The sequence below is a fragment of the Vanessa tameamea genome, chromosome 20 (assembly GCF_037043105.1).
Source record: "Vanessa tameamea isolate UH-Manoa-2023 chromosome 20, ilVanTame1 primary haplotype, whole genome shotgun sequence".
NCBI classification, from domain to species: Eukaryota; Metazoa; Arthropoda; class Insecta; order Lepidoptera; family Nymphalidae; genus Vanessa; species Vanessa tameamea.
The window spans coordinates 8647631-8670309 of NC_087328.1; the positions used below are offsets into that span (position 1 = coordinate 8647631).

General features: G+C 31.3%; 1 protein-coding gene across 1 annotated transcript in view; it reads left to right on the forward strand.

Moving 5' to 3' along the window:
* The first annotated feature begins 332 nt into the window (after positions 1-332).
* LOC113401615 (uncharacterized) overlaps positions 333-22679 on the forward strand; it is a 252847-nt gene continuing 230500 nt past the window's right edge. The window contains exon 1 of the mRNA XM_064217974.1: positions 333-363. The gene's annotated coding sequence lies outside the window, so the exon portion shown is untranslated. The remainder of the gene's footprint in view (positions 364-22679) is intronic.

A 22679-nucleotide genomic window follows, 5' to 3' on the forward strand; every position in this document is an offset into this window, starting at 1 on the left:
GGTTAGAACGCGTGCATATTAACCGATGATTTCGGGTTCAAACCCAGGCAGGCACCACTGAATTTTCATGTGCTTAATTTGTGTTTATAATTCATCTCGTGCTCGGCGGTGAAGGAAAACATCGTGAGGAAACCTGCATGTGTCTAATTTCAACGAAATTCTGCCACATGTGTATTCCACCAACCCGCATTGGAACAGCGTGGTGGAATATGCTCCATACCTTCTCCTCAACGGGAGAGGAGGCCTTAGCCCAGCAGTGGGAAATTTACAGGCTGATTATGTTTTTATTATGTTATGTTTATGAGTAAGACTTTGGTTAAAATGATATAGTCATATTATTATAACTACGAAATTATCTCTTATGTACAAAATATTTTATAAATTTTATTTGAAAAATATTGTTTAATATTTCATACCAATTAAATATTACCCGTTCCGTAACACGATACAAATCTTCACTTATATACATAGTTAGAAATTTAAACATGCATATGCTAGTGAAGAGGACTCGAAATTACACTCACTCGTAAATCCTCCCCAGATGAATTTCATGCAAATTTTCCGCTGTAAAATCTGAAATGCGTTATTGTCTCCCTGATGAGTCGTCAGATCTAGACCGGGGTTTAATTTTACTGTTCCATTTTAGCCACAACGGAAAAAAAGGAAATGCTGCCTTATTACGAGCTCGGAAATGAGTATTCTTTAAAGTTTTTTTGTATTTGATAGCAATTTTCTTTTTATTTTTACTAATCGTTGATTTAAGATATAAAATATATTTTTTTTAGAGAATGGAATTTGTTCTTTTTTCAAATATAAGCGCTGCAATACGATGCAGTCGTAATATAAGGTACTTTGTTAATTTATGTGTTGTAAAGACTTGTAAAGACATCTTAACATATAATAACAATAATTGTGGTACAAAGCACTTATACGAAAGCATATAAGTAAACCCTCAATAGGGCAATGGTATACGGCCTAGCGATCTAAAAAGTCTCAGGTTAGATCCTGACCTCTTTGGCGATTATAAATCCTAAATAAATAAATAAATATTGGACAACATCACATACATTACTCTGATCCCAATGTTAGTAGCTAAAGTACTTGTGTTATGGAAAATCAGAAGTAACGACGGTACCACATACACCCAGACCCAAGACAATATAGAAAACTAATGAACTTTTTCTACATCGACTTGGCCAGGAATCGAACCCGGGACCTCGGAGTGACGTAACCATGAAAACCGGTGTACACACTACTCGACCACGGAGGTCGTCAAATCCTAGCACAACCATTAAGCCCAATTGAAATTATAAAATAGGCAAAGCTACTATTATTTAAAAAAAATAATATTGTAAGTCCCAAAGACAAAAGGAAAGAAACAATCATAATATCTTTGATTTCAGTTTCGCAATTAGCTTAAATACATACAATATCTTGTTATTAATTCTGTCAACAACTGTACATATGTGTAGGTAACTAAAACAAATGAATCCCGCAACTAATCAGGCGTCGTAAAATTAAGGCAACTATAAAACGTGCTTTTAGTCCTTGCGATGATCGTAAACAAGATGAGGGCATTCGTAATCCGCCTAGAAGATGAAACAATCCGATAAATCTTGCAATTTGCTGTCGTAATTCTGTGCAAAAGACTTCGATCATAAAAAACTGGTAATCCTAAATTAGCATCGGCCTACAAGGGAGCTTGTCACGTTATTTTGCAACAGATTGAGGCGTATTAAACTGAAAACGCATCAGGACGTTTAATGTAATCTCATACTAAGTTTACATATTTAAGGGGCTGTAAAATTTACAACTGTTAAGTTGTAGGATAAAGTTAATTTTACAGTTGTCGCTAGCGGCTTCACTCGGGTTTTAGAGGTCGGTTGTCAGGTGCTAGGCATACAAGTCTATGTCCTTCCTTGGAGTTCAAGCTTGTTTCAAAACAAATTTCATCAAATTCGGTGGTTTGGTTTGGCCATGAAAGAGCGACAGGCAGACGGACAGACTTACTTTCTCATCTATACAAATAATAAAATTGCAGTGTCTGTTTGTAATATTAAAATAACCGCGTTTTACTAAATGCATATGTATGTATATACGGTACATATACAAAAATAACATTTTTTACAATTTTTGTCTGTCTGTTTGTTCCGGCTAATCTCTGGAACAGCTGAACCGATTTTGACGGGACTTTCACTGGCAGATAGTAACTTAGGCTACTTTTATTTTAGAATTATATGTAAAATAATAATAAAGTCACGCTTTTCTATTAAATTCAAACGAGCACGAAGTCGCGGGAACAGCTAGTTTATAATATTAGTACAGATGAAAGTTTGTATATTTTGTTACTCGATATCAAAATTTGTAATAGCTAACCTGACGTAGTTTTAAATGTAGATTTTCTTTAAACTACTACTGGTTTGGAAGTTGATTTTATTATTTTTTTGTTCAAAATAAATACAAAGGATTTAATTAATAATACATTTGTAAACAATTTAATTTATAATACGTTCTGTATGGAAATAAACGAAAGGATAATTTAATTATATTTAAATAACATTAATTGTTAAGAGTAACTTAAAAATCTAAATCAAAATATACTTATTTTATTTAAATAGGCTTTTACAGGCACTTTTGAATCGTCATTTAACAAGCTATTAATTGAAGCTACGAGTACCACTGGTTCGGAATGTAGATTCTACCGAGAAGAACCGGCAAGAAACACAGTAGTTACACTATTTCGAAATCTATGAGGATGTTTGTTAATTACAATTCTATTGTATGTAATATATCCTGCCTGGAAGTCAACAAGTACTACTGTTGTAAATTTCAAATTGGTGGTCGCCTCCAATTTAATCTAATACTACACAATATAAACGACGATCAAATATATTTGAATAAAGAATATATTCGATTTTTAAAACACGTTATATAATTAAAGCAATGACGCTACATTAGGCTATTTTAAAAATAATAACGGTAAATATACAAGGTAATTGGGTGAAAAACGGTTTTGCGGTTCTTTAGTTTCACCCTTCGTAAGGTCACGGTTGCTCATAAAATAATCATCAAGTTTTTTGACCGTTTTTGATCATAAAATTCGATCGTGATTATTTTTATTGCGTGATTCGGTTTTATTAACGTAATCATGTGAACATCGACAGGATGCGTCGGAAAAATATAAATTTTATTATCTATTAGTATATTTCATATTTATAATTGATATCAATTGAATTAGTAAATAATCGTACCTGTCTTGGCGATTTTGTGGTGTAGGCTTTAGCCGAGATGGCCCAGTGGTTAGAACGATGATCTTAACCGATGATTACGGGTTCAAACCCAGGCAAGCACCACTAAATTTTTATGTACTTAATTTGTGTTTATAATTCATCTCGTGCTCGGTGCAGGAAAACACGGGTTTGAACACTTACCATCAGGTGCTTACGAACGCCCGTCAACCGATACCATAAAAAAATCTCCCTAGCTGAAATAGGTTTGGACGACATCATCGTATCATCAAATAAGAGATTTTTTTGAAAAAACCTTGGACACATAATTAACGGGATTGAGAGAGGAGAAAATAATGTGGACGGAACAACGGGGCAGATTTAGTGTGTCGAAGTTCCTTATTCTTTTATATTTAACAACAAATCTTGGAACAAATAATTGTACCCCTATGATTGCGAGGCACCAAATTCATTCTTAAAGAAATAAATTTGTCACTTCAATAACAAAATGTTGTAAGTCAACTTATATTGATACGCAATTTTGACACGTATATCCATTAAATATTCAATTATTAGTCTTATCAATGTCACATAATAAATTCTGACATTTCACGATCGATCTAAGTCGAATATCGGGTAAACGTGAAACGTTAATTGAAAGGAATATGACATTTTCACTTCGGTTCCATTTCTCATTTTAATTTCGATTCACACTACATTAAGCACCTAACGCGGAAACCTGTAAGGTAATAAATGATTACATCAAAAACAGCGCCCCAACGCGATACGGTTTAATTAAATTAATTGTTAGCAGTTGCGATATAAATGACGAGCTACGAAATGGAAGGGAAAAAAATTGTAGATTCTGAAAGATAAAAGCAATAATAAAACACTTCCCCTTAAAAAGTACGGACTTGTTACTGTGATAATCGTTTTGATAACGTATTAATAGTCTGAGTTATCATTAACATAAACTTTCAAATAAATTCATATAGGCTTTAATAACAGGATTGCGGCATATACATCATTGGCCTAAACTAATACTAGTACTTGTCCAAAATCGAACTCACTACTTCTATAACTCGGTACTAGTTTACGAACGATTACGCTATTTTGAAGTCATTAAAGTTGTGCAATTACGATATTTTCTTTTAGTTTTATTTTTTATGAACATTAACTTTTTGTATTAAGACACAAATAAAAACTGTTTCTAATACAAATTAATTGAATATTGTGTAGGTAGTTAAATAAACTGCAAATTGTCGTAGGGAGTCCGCACCTAACCCGCATAGACGCTGCCGGACAGCACACGTGTAGATGCCAATCATGGATACAATTACCCTTCTTATGGGAAGCTTCGTTGTTTATATGTTTGTATAATAAATTGTATAGATTTTGTTTTTTTTTATTTTTGTAATATATAAGCAGTGATATATAGTCTTTTTAACTATTCGAAAAAGATTTTACCATGGTCATACAAATAGCGACATATAAGAAAAAATATATATCGGATATAATTTGAATTTGGAATTCTGAGTATAAAATAGATATATATATCCACACCGGTCTAATACTATGTTTCGATATAATATGTATACCACAACTCAGTACTTTAGTAAGCATCTTCAGTGTAGTTAAAATGTTACTTGGAGACTTCGCACTGTCGATTTGACTAAAGATTTAACGTGCAGCATTAAAAAAGATTTTTTTTTATAATGAAGGTAGGTGGTAGGTGGTTGGGCTCAGGCATACAGGCCACCTGATGGTAAGTGGTAAGATACATCAGCAATGTGCCAGCCTTGGAAACTTATATGTTATGCCCCTTGTGCCCGTTGTTACACTGGCTCACTCTTCAATCCCGGACAATAATACTAAATATCGCTATTTTCACCAGCGACCATGACATAAATGATTAACACAAATTAACCACATGAAAATGGTGCCTATCCGGATTCGAACCATAATTCTTTCTTTAAGATTTACGTATTCTAACCAAGCTTTGTAATCACCCATATCCGCAATCGTAAACCGTAGCAACTGACCTACCATAAATGTTATCCCTAAAAAGCATTAATTTCAGACTAGCAGATGGAATAAGAAGGAATGAAGAATGAAGATTGTATTTTCTGTAATGTCTGTAGATATTTGATAAAATACACTGAAAAAAAATTAAAGCAACCTGGAATCGCCCCTGTGTTGGGCAAAGTCCTCCTCTTTATTTGAGGAAAAGGCTTAGGAAAAGTTTATGCCAGCACGTTGCTTAAATGTGCTTAAATAGTTTCCTTCACCACAGAAAACGAGATGAATTATCAATACAAATTAAGTACATGGAAATTCAGGTTAAAATCTGCACGCGTTCTAACCACTCGGTCATCTCGTCCCTAAGTATAAAATACAATGGCAGACCTCAACATAATGAAATAAGCGTTTGTATGTTTATTTATTAAGTGGCCGATCCGCATTCTAAAAATATATATACCGTAGAGGATAATTTGTAATTACTTTCATTATTTGATTTTGATTAATACAAACTGTTTTTTATAACCTTAATAAACAATTAATTTTGTATAAAATAATCAATTCAAAGTAACGATATATCCAAGACATTTGAAAAAAAATTTTGTTTAGAACCAGAAGATTGTATGAAAAGATAATTGGAAATAATTGCCCGAACCCCAGTTATTATACAAGGATGAATGATTATTCTAATGATCTTAAATGTATTTAAACACGAAGCTTAAACTGTAGACGTGACATTAGCCAAGAAAAATATCGGCATACAGAATATTTTCACCCTCCGAACAAACAAAATCTTCTGTCAATTCGAGTACATCAGCATTTGTTCTATACAAATATATTTCTACACTTTTGGTTATATAATTAGCACCTTAATTCAACCGTATACGGCTTAGTATTGAATGTATATTTATTTTCAAATGTAAAGTAAGATGTATGTCTTGTGCCGTGTATGAGAAGGTGTCGTTTGCATTAATCTACGTCGAATTAACGAATACTCGGCGTCTGTTGTTTAAAATGTATTGTAGAGAAAAAATGCCGTCTTTCATTGGTTCATAAAAGGCGGAGAATGTATTGAGTTACTGTAGTATATTTGTACGGTAGTGTGGTGGCAGTGGTGATCACTTATTTTCAGGTGGTCGTATTTGCTCGTTCTACCTATAACCTAAAAAATACAACCTCCTCTCTTGTAACAGTGACTGAATTTTGGACATTATTTCTGATCAATATATTTTACTGTTAACTTTTTACGCTATTGGTTTATTGGGTTCCTAAGTCAATTAAATGAGGTCTTCTAGAAGAAAATATATAACGAACTTACTACTAATTAATACAAGTTAATTAAAATACATTGCACGGTTGCATTGAAATGCATTTTGCTTTTAAGGACCAGGAAAAACATTTTCTACATTTAATCACAAATCGTTTACTTGATCTTAAGTCGTGATATAATGGGTCGCAATTTTGTTATAATTTATGTATTTTAAACACTGCCCAGCAGTGGGATACCAGCGGGCTATTTACGAAGAATAACTTTTCAATTATGATTATGATTATATTTATTACTATGACTAGCTGAACCTGTGACTTTCCCTGCGCGAAATTTATAAAACACAAACTTCCAACCTCCGTTTTACCGTCTTAAACTCCAACCGAGTTTCGTAAAATCCGTTCTTAGCAAATGTCTGAACCTGCCAAATTTCAAATTTCTCGGTGTTATAGTTTCTGAGATTTCATGATTATCTCTGTGTGTAATAAACTCAATTGCATTTTAAACAACAAGAAAATAATCATTATTCGTGTTTTTTTTTGTAAGCAACATTGAAAAACAAGTCGCTAGTCCAAGCATTAAATATTAAATAACCAAGTCATTAATACCCATTTTCTCCAGTGACTCATATTGGAATGTTAGAAAAACAGCTTTATTCCGTTGTAATAAGACAATAAATAATATCATGATGAATGCAGTTCCTATTTCTGAGTATTTCACGGTTGGTTTCCTATAAAGGTTGTAACGGACAAAGGATGACACATTATCGCTAAATGCATTCTAACAGTAATTTTATTTATTATTGTGAAACAAATATTCCTTTATTAATAACTAATAGTTATTCGCGTCTTTGCTTGCCATTTAGGAGTTGGTTGTGTCAAGTGTTAGACATAGAAAGTCCTTACTTTGGGTTCAAGTTTGCTTCGTACCAAAATTCATCCAATTTCGTTCAGTAAGTAGTTCAGTTCAGTGATTGAGCAACAGAGACAGATATAGAGTGTTACTTTCGTATTTATAATATTAGTACAGATGTTTAAAGAAGTCCTCTCCCATTAGAAGGCTTTTTGTGCAATGTGCAGTCTGAGAGATTGTGTACAACTTGTTGTGTTCGATTTTGAACCTGCAATCGTTGCTTCCTATGAATCCACGTGATTTGCCCACTCGGCCATTTGTGTACGATTTCGTGTTTGATTCTATTTTTAAAATCACTTTCATCTTGAAAATCATTTTTGTGATATTTCTAAAAAAAAATTGTTTAATAATTTACAGATAATGCAGATCCAGACATATGTACATCAAAAACTATTTTTTTAAATACATTATATATCTGCTACAATTATTGCACTTGATTAATTATTTTATATACTTCTATAATATTATTTAACGTAAACAAAACTATGGATAATTATAATGATTTATTAACATAAATAAAAATAGACCATGCGCCCCTGAACATTATACAAATGATAGTTGTCAACGGGACAAATGTACCTTACCCTAATAAGTGTTGGAGATTTCGGATACATTTGACGTATAACACTCAACTTCACTTCGCCATATGGCTTTTAAGTAGTAATGTACCACCTAAATTTATATGAGAAAATGCAGTGCTTTTGGAGAAGGTTTTAGTATATAATACTTGCTGAACCTGCGGCTTTATTCGCGCGAAATATATAAAACTATACATAGAACATAAACCGCGACCCCCAATTTTACCTCCTCGAGGGAATTTCAAAGAAAGTAGCGTATGTCCTTCCCATGGACTCAAACTATCTTCGCACCATTTTTTACCTAAATCGTTTGAGCGGTTAAACTGTGAAGATGTAACAGACAGAGTTATTTTGGCATTTATAATATTAGTACAGATTATTTAATAAGAAGGTACATATAGATATCTCCGCCCGTTTCCTTACGTAAAATTACTATGTTTGTAATATATACGAATGTATTACTTTGTCTTCGTTAATACATCAAGGTGTTCATATATCTCGCACGAGAATTTTTTTATGAGATAGGATTTTTTTTTTGTAAGAATGAGGGTTTACGTGAGACGTTGGTTTTATGAGGACAAGTGTTTATAATTAAATTAGCTTATTAATTTAAACGCAATATCCTGTTTAATATGTCCATTGTTTAACTTAAGCTTGCTTTAGGTTTAATAAGGACAGATGGAGCTTTGCCACCACGCTTCTCCAACGCAGGCTGGTGGACACGTATTTATTACATTTTCATTCGACAAAAATGTTTGCTATGATGTTTTCTTTCGCCGAGCAGGGGATTAATTAAATATACAAATTAAGCGCTTAAAAAGTCAGTGATGGTCCGGTTTTGAAGTCGCAGTCTTTACTTAAGATTTAAGTGTTCTGACAACTGAACTGTCTCGGCTCTAAACCGGTGCTTAGAGTGATATAAGCGAATATTATAAAGCGATCAATATCGCGTCAAGTGATCTCTTGTGCGTACTTTTCTACGCCGGCACGCAGTTGTCATTATATCCGTCGCTAATTCGTTTTACCGTATGTTTTTTTGTCATTTATTTACAATCTTACTTTACTTTATTGTCTTTATTGCTGTAGGAAAATGCTTCAAATAAATATGCAGTTATATGATATAAGGATCAATATTCTGGTACAAGTAAATCGAAGTTGTTACCCATTATACAAAAATTTCATTGAATAAAAAAAAGGTTTTTTTTGTCTAGATTTTGACGTTCAATTAAATAAAAATTCACGGGCATTGAAATATATGCTTATCAAATTATAGCGTCGGAACTGCCTTTGGACTTATAATCAATAAAAACCCTAAATATAAATTAATATATACCTATAGGTATATTCTATTATATAACATAATATATTTAAGGCACTTACGTATTATATCAATACTATTCTGAAAGGACGTCTGTTTGTTTGAAAAAACTTTTTGTGTTATTAACATATTTATTGATAAAGGATATGTATTATACAAGACTAATCTGTGAATCTAAGTTAAATAAAGTTAAAGATGAACCAGTTGGAAGCAGATAAATTAATTATATTGTTTGTCGAAGGAATCATATCGTCCATATTGAATAACAAAATTTTGAATGGATCAAGTGTTTTGTGGTAAATAACATTTGTTTTGTCTGTAGTGATTTGCATAATGTTAAATTTATATCAAATGTGCGTGTTTACGAACACGTGGTAACTCACACGACAATTGAAACAGTCTGTACACTCGTAGTTTGATTAAATTAATAATAAATAGCTTCTTTAAAAACGTAGTATATAAATCGATTATTCCCTTTCCATAAATATAAAAAGTAATCTAATTTTATATGCAATATACTTGGTCTTATCAATTAGGCCAACCCTAAACCTAGGTAAATTTTTAAAAAATATCCGTGTCTGGGTATGTTAAAAATAGTAATTGATAAAAATTTTCACTGGTGTTTTTCATATTGTCTAATTCTTAAATCCCTCATTGTATATATAATATGTATATGTCTAGTATGATTTATGTCGTTCCGAAACCTAACCACTCATACATATAAACTTTATATCAAGTTAGTTAAGGTTTTAAACGTTTTGAAGAGATAGTTAAATTGCCGTCCTATGGAGATTTTAAAATTCGTTAAAAAAAATTTTTTTTTTAATATTATTTATTTATACGGAATACAAAAATATTCCTATAAATTGGTATACTATTAATAACAATAACAAAAAAAAATGCTAGAAAGAATGTTTTTGGGCAACGGTATACGAATATTTACCAAATAACAAAAGAATTACGACACAAATTAACAATAAATTTTATATATATATTAAAAGACTACCTCTTTGAGAGAGATGCTTGGATTGAAGCATCGAATTCCAAAGCTTGTCAATAACATCAATTGTAAATACTAATCTCACTGTAAATCCGGTTCACATTAAAATAACAACTATGCAAGTTTCTTATGGCATTTTCTCGCTGGAGACTGTTTTTCAAAATGGCGGTAAAGTTGAAATTTTGACGATTCCAAATATATTTGTAAAATTTACTTCTTGGAAAGAAGAAGGATTGTAAATAATTATAATCGATGTTAATGAAAAGCGTTTTTTAGTAAGACTCCGGGTTAATAGAACTGAAAAAAATCTTCGGGCATGTTCAAAGTATAAAATAAAAATATTCCTTAACTATATATTTACACTAGCGGCCCGGTACGTGCTTCGCTACGTATAAAGTGTTATAATACAACAATTAGATAGAAAATTGATTCATTTCTTAAAAAAAAAATTTACTTAATTGCTAGCTATTTAAAAAATTAATTCAAAACATTTGGATAAACAAACGACTGGACTGGTACCGACTCTGGAACAGGCAACATAAAGTTGGCCGTGTGAAAAACATGATTCTTCCAAATTCACACCGCAAACGTGAAGCGTTTGCCCTTGGGCCTTGTTGATGGACATCGCAAATTATAAACGAACAGGAGCTTGTAATCGTTTGAACTCGAATGGCATATCAGTTTGAATCATAGGGATACGCGGTATCAAACAAACTTCACCTTTAGATTTACCAGTTAAGATCGTAGCTTCGATCAAATTTGGCAATAACTTTTTCACTGTCAATCTGGTGCCATTACACAGTTTTGGTGGATTAATATTTCGCAATAATATAATTAAAGAACCAACTTTCAGATTTAAGCAGTGCGGTGGCATACCAGCCGGTTCCAATGAATTAAGATTGATATAAATATGGGACAATCCAGTTGAAGTATTTACCTTAAACGTCGGCATGAAATTATCTCTAATAATTTTAGTAGCACTAAAAGAAGTCATTTGAAATGCCGAATTATATTGTTGAATATGACTCAAAAAATGCTTCGATGTTTGAGATGTCCCAAATATTAACGAATATAATGGTTTGGGTGGAATTTCTAATGCTGGCAATCTAACTTTGTCATCAGCACAACACATGCCGGGCGTTTCACCTGAAAATTTTGCCGCATCACAATGTGGACATATTACGTCCATCATTCCAATGTATCCGTACATACTATAATCAATCTGACTGTTGTAATTAAAAGCAGCACACGTCTTTTCAGTCAAAGTAGCACGACGTATTCGTGATCCCCGTGGAAGATTCAGTACAGGTACAGGGTCAGCAGATCTATTTCGTGCACTACGTTCACGCTGCGATGCATTAGCTTGTGTGCGTTCATCTGCAGTCTGTGATCGTCTTTGTGATGTCACATAATTTGTATTACGCGTTCGTCGACCTATATTTGCTCGTCTGGCTCGTGGCATTGATCCTTCATCCATCATATACAAAAAAAAAAATGAAATTGAAAACAAATTGCTACATTAATAGTGGTGTATCAGTATTTATACATGTGTGTCTGGAAATATACGGGATGAAATATTGGTGGTTATTTTCCCGCAAGATATCGATTCAGTTTCGCGTAAAAATAAAAATACAAAAGGAGTAGGTATTGACTACTAAATCAATTCTTTGCGGGAAAACAGCCAACAAAATTTCACCCTGTACCTATATAACTGCATTCGTTGTCAATGTATAAAAAAAATGTCAATAAAATAATCCATTACAAAATGATAAAATACACAGCAATATGTTTTTTTTCAAATTATGAAACACACTTACATGTAATCACTTCAACAGTTCAAAACTTACCGTTTGTGTAAATGCGTTTGACAATTTAATTCAAATAAAGCCTGCAACTACATGAAACACCGACAGCGTACTAAAAAACCGAGTAAAATTTAAAAATTGAAAGTACACGCTACTTTTAAATCGACAAACGTAAATAAATATTTATATGATTTTAGTTTTTAAATAGCAATTAAGTAATATATTTTTTTAAGAAATGAATCGATGTTCTAACATATTTTTATATTATGTCTAATGACAGCTCAATCATTTTTAAAATAAGAAATGTGTTACATGCCAGTATTTAATGCTATGCCATGGGTTATTTGGAAATAATAAATTGAATTAAGACGTATTACTAGTATTTAAGATGAGTGTACTCATTTTTAATTGATACTTACTTTTAATTTGACAGACAATTCCCCGTCTAAAAAATCTCCATTAACAAAATGACCCGCCATTTATTGAAATCATTTGTTACAAAAAATGTGATAAATGTAGAACCACTCAACCGATTTTGTGCAAACTTCACATAAACCATCTACTAAATAGTCCGAACAAACCCTGAAAATTTGGTTTGGATAGATGAGCCCGTTCTTGAGTTATAAAGTGACAACGAAAAATGACACTTATTTTTATATATAAGATTAATAAATCGTTCTAATTTTAAGATGTTTCTTCATATTATAAGTGAATAAACGTATTGTTATTTAATTAAAACAGATTTTAAACTCAGCAATTAATTATTGTACAATCAAACGCAAATTCGGCTACGAATTCGTTTCGAAATATGTAAATGTGTGTTTAATGAAATGCACCTCCTGAACTAATTTATGTATCTTTCAAACACACTTGTTCGGTAACATATGCTACATACGATTTGGAATAAAAAAATTACGATCAATTTGCTATTTTATTAGGCTCATAAAAATTGGGGTTACAGTTTCACCTTAATTAGAAATATTGCGTTTTATAATGACTTATTTATGTCTTTGTTATGAAATCGTCAAGAATAGGAAATTTGTCGTAAATGTCTACAAAATTTATTGATTTTATTTAAAATGTGGGTGGTAGACTAAGCATGTTTAACGGAAATTCAAAGTTTTGACGTAAAATAACAATTGACGCTAATGGGGTCAAGACCGACTCGTATTCCGCAAAGGCAAAGGCATGACTCTCTTATGCCATTAGGCCAGCATTTTTTATTACAAATAATATTTAAATTAAAAATAATTCAATAATTCTTAAATTAATTGCACGCGCATTTTTAGGTATAATTTTATAGTGGTGCTATTTAATTTAGTATATATTTGGTATCTCCAATAAAAAATACTACAAGCACTTAATACAATTAACTTACAACTTTTACATATATAAGTTATTAAATCTTTATTTAGTCAAAAGGTCATTTGCTGTGATTGAAATTTAATAGTTGTGACAACGTTAGTTTTAACCTTAAAAAATTGATTATTTATACAAAATGCCGTATAAAGTCCGACATCTTTATCACTATAAGGTTTAACACTAAAACGTCCATTACAAATGAACTAAAGTTTAATTTATAAGGTCGTATATATCTGATTTAATTTTATTGAACTAATTCGAAAGCGTGGCCACAAGCAAACAATGTTCGCACGTGGATACACAAACATCTACAATAGCTGCAAAAATTATATACATGTTTATTTAATATATTATATTATGTATAATGTATATTCTCCTAATTTTATGTTACTAAAATGTTCTAATATTATGACTATATATATATTATTTGATCTGTTTTATTTCCAACAGAATAAAATTTAAATGTATATATTATTTGAAAACAAAAAAAACATTTGAAAAAAAAACCTTACAGTTAAAAAATATATATGTATATATTACGATCATAATAAAACCTCATTGAAGAAAATTCATGTGCTTTAGTGCAACAAAATACAGTAACAATTATTCTAATAATGTATTCCATTTATTTTCATAAAAAAAAAAAAACAAATCCTCTCTCCTTGCGTCCATTACCGAACGTTCTTCACAACAATGTCGGCACTATCCACAGTCAATATTGAAATTTACGACCTACCATTGTTAATTCCGCATATATTTTATAACTTTATCGGCCACTCTTTGACGTTGAATAAATTTGCGTCAATTTTTTTTACAGGTCCTAAAGACCAATTACGTCGCCTGTGGGGCCGTTTGTGGCGTAGCTAATCACGGGTTGGACGCGAAATCGAGGCGTTTTAGTTATGAATACAAGTTTATTGTTTGCGTGTGGGCTGTTCCGTTTAGCGTTGACTGTGGATAATTTAAAAAGACATGTTGATAGAAATGTTGTTTTTATTGCCTTTTATGGAATATTATGTTGTTTGTTCGATCTTTTCCTTAAGTCGAGGTATTAAATTAAGTTGTTGTGAGATTTGATTTTTGATTAACATTGTAGGTATGATATCAGAGTCACTTGGCTTTGTGCGAGCGTCAATATGACATTCTACTAACAAACACTATTAATTTGTTTTTCAGTTTAAGTGGTGAGTGAGCCGGTGTAATGGCAGTGAACAGAACGATTTATATATTTTATTCTATCTATTATTACCTGATGACTAGTAATAAATACTAGTAATAAATATGACGTGAATCATAAATATTTTCATTCTCATAGATTTTTTTCATTATAATTTGAAATAATCATGACAGTGAATTTTTATGATTCACGCGTTCGCTGACATGAAAACTATATGATGAAGTCGGTCGCTTAACTTCCAATTAAGTGTTAAGTCGAAATGAAGAATTTCACGCCTTATCTAATGTTTTTGTTAAGAGTGTTTATTGTATTACAAATTTAAATTGTGAATGTTGAAATTTGCAAATAGCAAAAACAATTTTCAATTAAACCGAAGAAATAGAACATCTCATGCGTGTACATACGTATACGCACAGCTTTTTTTTTTGTTTTCCATATGAATTAGGTACTAGCCTCTAATGAACGAGGTCCTTTTTAAATAAAAGAAAATTTACTCGATCGAATTATATTGCATCATTAGTGTCTTGTAGAAAACAAATCGTTGAACAATACACTAATAAAAATAAATACTAAAGTTTTACGGATTGCTATTTATCTTTCGACCCTTAACTACCCACGTATAAACAAGAGCGCTTATAATACACTAATCCGTGTAAAAAAAACAGGAATCAAAGATCGCATGTGCTCTATTTCAACCACTTAACCCACCCTAAAAATACAATACAAATTTAAAAGGAAATTTTTAAATCCGCAAAAATGTATACCCCACATATTTCACCCTTCAGCGATTTAGTGTTGATAAAATGTTTGAACTTTTTAAATATGGAATGCAAGTGTTACACTAAGATTTTAAAATGAAGAGTATTTTTTTTTATTAATCGTTTTTTTTTTTAACTTTGTTGTTTGATTAAAATTAAATGTTTTTTTAAATTTATTAACCAATAATTAATATTTTTATTTCAATTTCAAATAACATCTAATTTTTTTTTTATTTAATCAGATTTTTGTTATTTTTAGTTTTATTGTTTATTTAACTTCATTTATTAATACAAGTGGATCAAATTCTGCAATTAAAAAAAAAACCGATTGTGATTAAATTTTTGGTGCTGATTAAAATACCATATAATACTAACATTTCATACACTATTTATTACAAAAATTAAATTACTTTAGTGATACTAATTATTTGTCAGTGTTTTTTTTTGTTCATACAAATGTTACTTATTAAATTTATTTTCGTTTTTAATGTTTTATATAGATTCTTAAAGTTGCTTAATGATGTTTGTGTTTTTATGATAATATGTGGAAACTTGATTGGTTTTAAATTATAAATGTTTTAATATATTTTTTCATGACAACTTTATGTCGTCCTGGATAAAAAACAAATACACAAAACTAAACTATGTTTTATTCGTTTTGGTATAGATCTAAACTAAAAGCCATAACTATGTATGTATAAATAGGAATTAAAAATAGTTTCTGAATAAATTATGACCGCGTGGAATAGTAGCAAGGATGCTATGATATAAATATATATACAGCTATGTTACTGATATTTTTTATATAGTATCCATATATATCCAAATTAATAGTCTGACTTCCTTTATAATATCAAGAAAAACTAGGTGTACCCCTATCTTTTTTATACATAATCGCTATCCTAATGCCAATGGATAGTACCAAATACGTAGTAAGTCACGATGACTTTGCCTTAAAATTCGCTCGGGGACGCTGGGGAGAAATGACGTCTGCTTATAGTTTTATCCTGTTATAATTCTTTGGTTTTAATAAGTAAGAGTAAAACTTCTATGTATATTATTATAGACAAAAGTCTTTTATAGGCAGGTGGACTGGCACATGGACCACCTGATGGTGAGAGGTCACCTCAGCCCCTAGGATTTGGCACTTTAAGAAATATTAATAAATCCTCATATCACCAATATACCACGAACATTGGGAACTCAAGATGTTATGTCCCTTGTGACTATAATATTTGTAAATTGTTTTTTGAAGTTATACTTTTTGCGCGTTGAGGATGACAGTGATTTTTTTATGATGCGCGTGTGCATTGCGGACAAAACTACAGCTGGAGTACAAGATGAAGTTGCTCGCTAAACCAACATTTAATTGTAAAGTCGCTCGAAAGAGACAGCTTGAAACACTTTTTCACAATCAATCATTAACATTCATCTCATTTTATTGCATTTGGTAATTGTAAATGTTTAAATTGGTGTGTATGTGTTATCGTTGATGTAAAAATAGAAGAAACTACATTTATAACAATAATAATTTATATGAATAATATAATTATTTATTTACATGGTTAAATTAATTGGTCACTTACCTTACACAACAACAACCTTATGTTTAAACTTTACTAATTCATATGGATTAATGATATAAAAAAATAATATATTATAAAACATGTCTATAAATAATTACATCAATTAAATAATTCAACCCCATTGGTCAAAATTATTAGTCAAAGTCAAATCACAAAATAACAGGTGAGCTTATTAGGAATTACTCACGCTTATTTGCGCTACAACGCCATCTGTTATGAACGAATGATTACGATCTGTTCAATCATTCACCCATTCATGACTCATTCGTAAGTTTTGCGTATGAAATTATCTTATCATACGGATGGTTTGATACGTGCAATCTGGCTTATATATTTTTCTTATTTAAAATTATTTTTACATTTTATCGTTTTTTCAAAAATGAACTTTAATAACAAAGTATTAAATTGCAATTTTTAAAATTTGTTTGTATATTAATTGTAATCTATTGACGAGAACATTTAGTTGGTGGTAGGGCTTTGTGCAAACCCGTCTGGGTAGGTACCACCCACTCATTGGCGCATTAGCGAAGTAAGGAATGGTTAATTTTCAAACAACTCCGATGTCTATAGGAGATGGTGACCACTTAACATCAGGTGACCTATTTACCGGTCCGCCTACCTATTAAATAAAAAAAGAGAAGTAAAAACTGTAATGATATCAAATATTATTTATAGCATAAAATGATCACGCCTCAGCAATATGACATGTCATATCCACCCGGCATGATACTTGGATATCTAAATTCCCTTCAAATTCGATTATGGCACTAAGGCATTAGAAAAATCGCAAAGTCAGCGCACTAACCATTTTTCTTTCGTTCTTATGGACCCCGAAAATTCACTTTCGCAGAATTAGTCTTCATATGCCGTGATTAATTCATTTTAGTTACGCAGCGAAATTAAACGGAATAGATTGAGATTATTTTTGTATAGAGTCAATTGTATTTATCAATAAAACAAGAAAAACTTCGATCAAAAATTAATGTAAAACCAGAGGTGATACTAATGTATGTTTTAAATATATAAACTCGCAACTTTTCTTATTTAATAGATAATAATAATAATAAATGAGTAAATAGTAATTAATAATTATTATTATTGTTTTTAAATGTTGTTTAATTAGATAATACATACATACTTAAATATATGTGTAGTTCAGACCAGTTCTCGTTTGCCATTTGCGAGGAATGCAAAGAAAAAAGTAAAAAAAAATAAAAATTTAAAGAGATATAACAAATAATGTTTATTCAAGTTATTCCACTATAATTAACAATAATTTCAATATCCTTCAAATTTGACGCCATGCGTTCCTTCATTACACGTTTCCGTGAAAAATCACATTAAAAAACGAACAAACAGAAAATTACAAACCATTTGACATCTGACACCGCGAATATTCAAATTAATGCATTATCGATACGAACAAAGGTGCACTTGACTGGAACGAGGGAAATTTTATGACACCTCAATGTTGTACACATTTCGCCCACACTTCCCCTCGATGTGCCACAGAGTAACAACATTTAAAAGATAAAATCATCCAATCTACCAGTATGCTAAATGACTGTTCGTATACTTTTACGCTGTGGTACATGATTGGGGCGGTTCGGGTAGATTGTACGTACAGGTTATGACACGTAATTTACGCGTAAATCAAATTTGACCGGTGGGTGTGTTCGCTTGTCTGGCACATATGGCGATGTTTCTATACTGAACGCGTTGATTGTACCATTTCTAAGTGCTTTCGTGTGTCCTGTGACGCTCCACTGTTCGTGATGAATTGAAATAAAGCTTGTGTTTTAGGGCGGCCACTTAGAGGCACGCATCGTTTAATGCTCGGATAATTCTTACACTTAAAATCCTTAATCATATTTGAAATAACATTACCGATACAGTTTTGTTGTATTTGGGTATTATTTAAAAGTTAATTGCATTTATGTTATAGAAATAAGATCTAATAATATTTTTTATATTATTATTATTTCAGGTTCAAAATTTTTAATTGTTGAAGGAAATTATTTGATATGCGTGCGACATTCTAATTAGGGATAGCATAGCGTATTAAAATCTTATGACTGTGAATCTGTGATGTATGTATGTAAACTAGCTGTGCCCGCGACTTCGTGCGCGTTGTTTGAATTTAAGTTATTTGGATATTGTAGCGTGATTTAATTTTTATTCTATAATAAAAGTAGTCTAAGTTACTCCTTATTACATCCGCTTACTGCCAGTGAAGTCCCGTCGAAATCGGTTCAGCCGTTCCAGAGATTGATTAGCCGGGACAAACAGACAGACAAAAATTGTAAAAAATGTTATTTTGGTATATGTACCGTGTATACATACATATGTATGAATTTAGTAAAAATGGGTTATTTTAATATCACAAACAGACACTGCAATTTTATTATATGTATAGATTATCCGCCGCTTTTTAAGGAATATTGTATTTTTTCAGCGACACTAGTTCATTGCTATGGTGAGCTTAGTGAAAGCACCCATTTCGAATAGAAGCCTCATGTACCGTACTTCTGTCTTATAAATTTGGTCAAGTATATAATAATATCAATTGTATATGTGTTATTTACAAACTTGGATTAGTCAATAATAAATATATGTACTGACGATTAATTTGTAGCAATATCAAAATATTTAAGTAGCTGTCAGACTCAGATTATAAAACGAAAGCCAGATGGAGCGCGCGTAACAATAAAATGAAGCGATAAAAGCGAATACAAAATCGAAAGTGAATACAGATTCCTCGTAGTGTGAAAAGTGTTGTCACTTAAATTATTAATTAGTGACATCTATCTGCCTTTTGTTTTATAATCCGAGCTGTCAAATATTACCTCCATGGCAGGTATTTTAAAATAGGATCCTGCAATCACTTTAAAATTATCATTTTACATGATTAAATTAAATTGAAAGCTACCACCGGTTTGAAATGTAGATTCTAACGAGAACCAGCTAGAAACTCAGTAACTACTATTTCCAACAAACAGCTACATAGATTTGATTAAATACAATATTTGAATTATAATTTATCCCGCATTGTAATCAACGACTATTAACTCAACACTTTTTATCATCTAACTTGGGCTATATTAAGTTGATACCGACAACAATATCGTTAACATTAAAAAAATAAACGTTTAATCTTCGCCATATGGGTTTAAATATCCGTACAAATCAGTAAACTAAATAGTTACTTATTAGAGTCAGTTCCTATTTTACGCTTATGTCCACAAAGCTATAAGCCTCAAACACCCTATAGTTAAGTCAGAACTTTGAACACCTGTGTAGTTCACAGTCAACTTGTACAATGCGATGGGTTCCAACTTGTATTGATGGACATACGGCGAAATAGAGTGCGTATGTAATATTTATTTTTTATAAAATTCAAATGCCGAAGCGTAAATGTCAGATTTAATAATGACATTAGTAAATTTCAATATTATATTTTATGTTCATGAAAGTGTATATTAAGTGAGAAAAGTAAGTAGCAATATAAATAGTTATATATTTTTATTTATTGTTTAATACCATTGTGATTATATAAATTAGAAAAACTATGTTTTTCGGCATGTAAACTACATTAGAATAAAAAATAGCATTGATTAATGATTAACTGTCTCAGACTGACTTTTGGCCATTGCTTTTTCTTAAATTATACATAATGTTTTCTATAAAAACTAAATATATATACATAGTTATTTATAGTAAGTTACGTTGTGGATCAAATATTTGTTGTTAACTTTAAACGTGCACTCTAAGCAGTAGTATGTATTATACGCACCCCCTGCGGTAATATTAACGAAGAATTATTGTTTTTAACGTCACTCCAGTGTTTTGTAAGGATCTACATAAGTCTCTTTATCCTGAACTAAACACGTTTGCACTTGTGACTGTTTTTGTAGGTGTTAGTCTCGCTTTTTTGTAACATACAACGATTCGAGCAATTATATTACTTATTTTTTATCTAATAGGGTTTAATTTTGTGTAAATATAGTTATGAGTCGGTTTGTAGTAGTCTATTGTAAATTGTTATGTGGAAATAAATTGTGAAAAATGTTGACGTTTTTTTTTTGGTCGAACGTAACTATTATGTATTAAACTTAGGATTAGGAATAAATTACTGAAAACGTTGACCTTTTTTGACAAGTCAGAAACATTAAAACAATTATTGCAAACAAAACAATGATATACAGCGAATGAAAGATAAATTATCTCTATACAAAATAATAATAAAGTACGCACAATTTTTGTTGGAAATGGTTGCGTCTACGCACGTTAAAATACTGAAGACAACCAGTTACTTAAGTCATTGTAATTATCGTCACAGTAGCATGCTAAAGCGATCCCCTGACGTATCGCTGGTTTTTTAGTGGGTACTCCGGTAGGCGCACAAAGGGTCCTGGGCAACGGTGAGTTTCACATATACCCCCACTTCATGTGTGGGAAACGCGTAAGGGCTTATTCCGGCGAGGAAAAACAAAAAAAGTTAATTGTAATAATTTAAAGTGTGCATTGGAGTCTTTAGTTACACGTAAATGGCTATGAGTTCCAAAGAAAACATATCTATATATTTATTTAAATAAAGAAAAGTTTATTGAATACATATTTTTAATTTTTTTTTTACGAGAACAATTTTGATATTAATTAGGTTTTCTGAACAATTTCAAAACGCTACAAGGCAAAAAAATATCTGTTATTTTTGAAGGCATCAAAAGTTTTTTAATTGCTATATATCGATGCTGCTAAATCTGATTGATTAACAACTAAATTTACTCATATTATAATTAACTTTATTTAACGCAAAGCAACGGAAGAAGAACTTTATGATAAGTATACGTAACGCCAATGTGGCCAATAACCACATACGTAAGTATGTGGTTATTGACCGTTAACATATTTTACACACACTTTTTTTTCAGTAATGATGGTAAGTGGTCGCCTCCGTCCATAGACATTAGCTCAGTAAATAAAAAAAAAACAACCTCGCATCGCTTTGCGACATCAACCTTGGGAGCTAAGATGTTATGTCCCTTGTGCCTGTAGTCACACTGGTTCACATACCCTTCAAACCTGAACACAGTTATACTAAGCATGGCTGTTTTGCGGTAGCATATCTGATGAATGGTACCTTATCAGACGGCTTTGCATACCTGCAACCAAGTATATTTATTTATTATAATGAAAAATGAAATAGAAGTTGCTAAAGATCGATGTGATACATTATTATCTACGGTAATACTATGGCATCCGGACATTATCTTGAATGACTAGTGAATACTGCCCCCTCGTAAAGTGGGCTGACAAATAAATCATTGCTAATACGATTTTGCTTCAACATATTTCTACCCCGACCTCCCCTCGATGACTCTACACACATAACCTTTCAATATTATTTAGACTCCGAATCATTGATGCGGACAATATCTTCAAGAATAAACTCGCATATTGTGCGGAGATATCACTAATGTGTATTTAAATAGTTTCTCCTGTTAATTGAATACGGCCTTTCAAAATTGAGTAAAGCCTTCGAATATTATTTTTTTATTGTCATATAGGTCCGTAGGTAGGTGGACAGGAAAATGGTACACCTCAAAGTAAGTACATACTTACATACATTGGTACTGTAAGAAAAATTAACCATTCCACATATTACTCATT